Raw genomic sequence first — 6,000 nt, 5'->3', positions numbered from 1 at the left:
TGATAGGAAATAAAAGCTATATCTTCTGTAGCTTAGTTCCGTGTCCAGACGCTGTGTCTGCTTGGGGGTTGCTGGGGATTCCATCCAGAGTCTTGCACATTCCAGGCAACGCTCTGCAGTGGAACTACACAGATTCATTCTCATTGTTCAGTGCTATGTAGCACTCGGTGGGGCGTAAGCCAGACCACTGGCTGTGTAGCGCTTCGTGGGGCGTAGGCCGGACCACTGCACTGGGTAGCGCTCTGTGGGGAGTATACCAGGCCAGGGTGTTATTTATTGGTTCTGGACTTAGTGAAGGTGTGCCTTGTTTCCAGCTTGAGGCCACCACCAGCAGTGAAGTCATAGGCAGACTGTTTATTCTGTGATACGCGAGAAGTTCCTCTTAGATGCTCAGTCCAAACAACGTGGAATGTGCATTTTTCTGTTATTAGATGACACGGAGATGCTTGCCCAGTGACTCATAGATCTCCATTCCATCAGCAAAGCTGACGAACATGGCTCCTATTTAGTTATAGCTTCATTTTTTGACTATTGAATTAATCTTAGATATACTTACGCTATTAAGTTATTAATATGAGTTATATCTCATGATTTGTAGGCGGAGACTGCTCATTCACTTCCCAGCTGCCCAGACCCGAAATAATCACACAGAAACTATGTTAATTAAAACACTGCTTGGCCTATTAGCTCAGGATTCTTATTAACTAACTCTTACATCTTAAATCAACCCATTCCTATTATTTTATATTTTACCAGAAGACTCGTGGTTTACTGGTAAGGTTCTGGGGTGTCTTTCTCCTTTGGCAGCTACATGGCAGCATCTCCCTGACTCTGCCTTCTTTCTCCCAGCATTCACTTGAGTTTTCCAGCCTACCTTTATTCTGCCCTGCCACAGGCCAAAGCAGCATCTTTATTAACCAATGATAATAAAACATATTCCCAGCATACAGAAGGGAACCCCACATCAGACATTCATTCCTATTTTCGCCTCTCTGACTCCATGCTATACAGACGGCTAAGGTGAATATTTCAGTATTTTCCTTTCCTGAGGAGCTGTGGTAATGTTCTTCCATCAGAGGGCCAGGTTTTCTGCCTGTTCCTTTTGCAGTTTGGCCTTTTACCTTCTGCTTGGTGAGAGGTTCTTCTGGACACCCTTTCTCTAGTGGCTCTGTGTCACAGGTAGTTTCTTCTGGTTTCATGCAACCCCTTAATTCTCACAGTGGTTCCAAGAAGTAGTTACTAATTACTCCTATATTACCAATAAGGCAGTGCCTCTGTGAGAACAACTTTAGCGAGGAGAGTCACCTCTAACCAGCTTTGGAGATAGGAAAACAGCCCCAGTCACCTCTAACCACCATCAGAGATAGGAATACAGCCCCTGTCACCTCTAACCAGAGTCAGAGTTAGGAATACACCCCTGTCACCTCTAACCAGAGTCAGAGTTAGGAATACACCCCTGTCACCTCTAACCAGAGTCAGAGTTAGGAATACACCCCTGTCACCTCTAACCAGAGTCAGAGTTAGGAATACAACCCCCAGTCACCTCTAACCACCATCAGAGATAGGAATACACCCCTGTCACCTCTAACCAGAGTCAGAGTTAGGAATACAACCCCCTGTCACCTCTAACCAGAGTCAGAGATAGGAATACAGCCCCTGTCACCTCTAACCACCATCAGAGATAGGAATACAGCCCCCGTCACCTCTAACCAGCATTGGAGTTAGGAATACATCCCCGTCACCTCTATCCACCATCAGAGTTAGGAATACAGCCCCTGTCTGCTCAGGCAGAGGTGAGTGCTTTCCCCTCTGCTACACACTCAAAAGTGAGGCCATCCGCCTACCCTAGTGCTCCCAGCCCCACAGCCCCACAGGAGCACTGCAGGGAGCCCCTCTCTTCCTCTTCCTCCTTCCTATATCTTTGACTTTTCTCTCAACTTAATTTTCCTGTCTACCTCTGGACCAGCATCTTATGACCCCAGCTTCAAATCTCACCCTCTTGAATTCTTCTCCCAACTCCACCAAGGAGATTTGTGAGGCTCTGTTTCTTCACAAGCAGGCTCTCAGGTCAGCCATGACTCAGACGTTCTGCTGTGTGATCAGCTGCAGCTGGGGTGGCAACCCCTTGACCAGAGCCCTTTGGATGTGTCTGGAGACTCCAGGGCTGAGCACTGGTCTCAGAGCAGGTCCCCTCCCAGAGCTCTGCCTTTGCCCAGAACCTTCCCAAGACCTCTGACCTCTCCTCAGTATCCCGGTGACAGCTCCACTCTGGCCAGCTTGTCACCATCACCCCAACTTCCTGCTAAGCCCATTCAAGCATTTGGGGAGCCTAGGTAACTCTGCAGTCTCCCCCACTTCTCCCAAGGACAAGTCATCTGCTGGTCCAGCCATCTTCATCTCTCTCCTGAGCTCCCAAGACCACTGTGTGAGCTGACACTGAGCCAGAGGGTCAGTTAGAAAGGCCAGCCTGCTAGGTCAGATTCTGAGTCGTCCTCCACTATCTTCTCCCTGTTTCAGGAATGACTCTCTCGGAAGGCACTGGGTGCGGTAGCCTTCCTCTCTCTCATCCCTGCTGCAGTGTGGGCTCTTTCCCACAGGGCCTTTGCATTACCTGGAGTGCCCTGGCCGCGCTCGCCAGAGCTCAGCCGTTCTGGTTTCCAATTAGAGCCACGTTTTCTCAACTTTCCACACTCAAAATCCCTGTTTGCCCAGAACATTTGCACACAGCTTGGAATATATAGGTCTATAAAATCTGTATACACACCAAAGATTGTGGATAATAAATCATAAATTTATTTTAAACTAATTCTCTGGTATACATGTAATTTTACTATCTATTAATGGCAAAACAAATTTGCATATCAATTCAACACTGTGCTTGCTTATTCTTACATAAATGAATATTTGATACTGTGGGACCTACAGCATCTCTAATGCCTTTCAGGATTGGTCAATATTTTGATTTTGTAACTGTCAATACTGAGAAGGCTGCTTCTCATAAATACATAGCACAGAATGTTAGGGGTGTGATTGAGGCCATTTGAGAATTGTTAGAGACTCTGTCCCAATACCACACCTGAAGTCACTGAATAATGGTTTCTATGAAACCTAAACCTGCGGCTCGAACAGCAATTCTTAAAATCAAACTTTCTCACATAAAATGGTCAAAGGCATGCTCCTTCTTAACCATTCCACCCCGAGGTCTCTCAGAGCAGGAAACTCGGTGTGGACATCGAAACACTATCCTTTATAGCGGCTGTAGCTCAAATCGGAGACGACCTGTCCTCAGCAGGAAGCAGTGGAACCGTGTGATCTCACACACAGGGTGAAATGTGGGTGTCACACTCAGAATGAGGATGCATAACGGCACATGATGCAGCACCCGTGGGAGCCTCCAGAAGTACCTTGGCGTGTGGTATCATTGTGTTTACTGTGGCCAAAGTCTTTGAGGCTTTCAGATTTAGTCACAAGACCCCATGTGGGTCAGAGCACACACCTAAGGAGGGTCTGGACTAGTTCACAGAAGGCTGCTTATCGCTGGCTGAGGTTAAAAGCGACTCATTTATCTTGGTAGTGATTGTGCACACCTTTAATCCCAGCATTTAGGAGGCAGAAGCAGGTGAATCTCATTGAGTTCAAGGTCAGCCAGGTCTACAGAATGAGTTCCAGGACAACCAGGGCTGTTACACAAGAAATCCTATCTCAAAAAACAAAACAAAACAAAACAAACGACTCATTTAAACAACAAGCTATCTATCTCATCAGGCAGGCAGAGAGAACTGTCCTCACTGATACAGTGTAGCTGAGGCTGTGGGCCATCTGCACTCACCTCAGGACGGCACTCAGCCAGCATTCATCTTTATTAAGCTACTCAGCCCCTTTTGACCAATATTTCACTTCTAGGAATTTGTCCTTTAGAAAGACACCCATAGGCTACATGAAGACACACAGTGATTCTCTTTGGGTGTTGTTCAAAATACAGACAAATGGAAGTAATATCCCAATCTACCAAGGAAACGGTTGGTTATACCACTGTGCATTCATAGCATGGAATATTACTCAGCCAATAAAAAAAATGTGTGTTTGGGTAAGGAGAATTTTCGGGTTGCCTTAAACTAAATAATAAACTCAGAAGTCTATAATTTTATAATCTAGATACACTTTTAAAAGTTGAAGAAACAAGCGAAGCTGTTGACAGTGGCGTCTCTGGAGAGGTAGTTAGTGGAGCAGTTTTCTATACTCTGCTATATGCTTTCCTTCCTCCCTTCCTTCCTTCCTTCCTTCCTTCCTTCCTTCCTTCCTTCCTTCCTTCCTTCCTTTCTTCCTTCCTTCTTTCCGATATAGGGTTTCTCTGTGTAACAGTCCTAACTGTCCTGGAACTAGCACTGTAAACAGGCTGGCCCTGAATTTAGAGATCCACCTGCCTCTGCCTCCCCAGTGATGGGATTAGAGCCATGTGCCACCACCGCCCTGATTTTAATACAGTGAAAAATAACCATGGCAGTACCTGCTGCAGCCCCTCGAGGAAATTCTCAGTCCCCAGAGCCTTCTTGGTGTGGGTGACTGGACAGGTGCTCATTGAACACACATTAATTGAATGGAAAAGTGGATAAGCTCTGTTTCTATGACCCTGCCAGCTGCTACCCAGTCACCGCTCTGGAAGTAGCTCGTTGGCCACTCCCCTTGAGACATACCCGGTACCCTGTTCTTGAGAGCAGCAGCAGGTTCATGTCACCAGCGTTGGCAGCTTTGGGAAATCACACTTCTTGCTGAGATTGCGCTCGAGGGCTTTGCACAATTACCACACTCAGTGTGGGTGCCTTTACTGTGGGTCCTCCCAGTTTTCCCACTCCCACACCCTTGGTCAACAGCGCTTACTTACAGGTTGGCTCCAGGGCAGGACACAGACAGACAGACGGTCAGACAGTCAGATGCCAGCAGCCTTCCTGGATAGAGGCTCTCCCACTTACCCAAAGGAGTGTGCCCAGTTTGTCCACTCCACCACCGGGCCTCTGCACCGTCAGCTCCTTCCTCTGAGAAAACTCTTTCCATTTGGCAAGACTGTCGTGATTCTTAGGGTTTGGATCTCAGGCCGGCCAGCCTCTCTGAAAGGCTGCCCTCCACCCTCCTCCACCTTCTAAACCTCCACCTCGGGCTCTCCTGCAGTCTTGGAAGTGTGATTATAACAAAGGCCATGTGTTAATTCTTCCTGGGGTGGTTTGAATGAGAATGGCCACCATAGGCTCATAGATTTGAATGCTCAGTCACCAGAGGTAGAACTTTTGAAAGGATTAGGCAATGAGTGACCAGTTATATGGGCTTTGAGGTGTCAAAAGTTCACAGAAGGTCCTGCATATTCTCTCTCTCTCTCTCTCTCTCTCTCTCTCTCTCTCTCTCTCTCTCTCTCTCTCCTCCCTCTCTCTCTTTTTCTCCCAAACAGCACCATTCAGGAGAGAGGGTCAGTGCACAGGAGAGAGAGAGCCAGTGCACAGGAGAGAGTCAATGCACAGGAGAGAGCCAGTGCACAGGAGAGAGAGTCAGTGCACAGGAGAGAGAGAGTCAGTGCACAGGAGAGAGAGGGTCAGTGCACAGGAGAGAGAGGGTCAGTGCACAGAAGAGAGAGAGAGAGAGGGTCAGTGCACAGGAGAGAGAGAGAGAGAGAGAGAGAGAGAGAGAGAGAGAGAGAGAGTCAGTGCACAGGAGAGAGAGAGTCAGTGCACAGGAGAGAGGGTCAGTGCACAGGAGAGAGAGAGAGAGAGCCAGTGCACAGAAGAGAGAGGGTCAGTGCACAGGAGAGAGAGAGTCAGTGCACAGGAGAGAGGGTCAGTGCACAGGAGAGAGAGAGAGAGAGAGAGAGAGAGAGAGAGAGAGAGAGAGAGAGGGTCAGTGCACAGGAGAGAGAGAGAGAGAAAGTCAGTGCACAGGAGAGAGAGAGTCAGTGCACAGGAGAGAGAGAGGGCCAGTGCACAGAAGAGAGAGTCAGTGCACAGGAGAGAGAAA

Source organism: Arvicola amphibius, chromosome 7, assembly GCF_903992535.2.
Source record: "Arvicola amphibius chromosome 7, mArvAmp1.2, whole genome shotgun sequence".
Lineage (NCBI taxonomy): Eukaryota > Metazoa > Chordata > Mammalia > Rodentia > Cricetidae > Arvicola > Arvicola amphibius.
Note: the sequence above shows the minus strand (reverse complement) of the source record.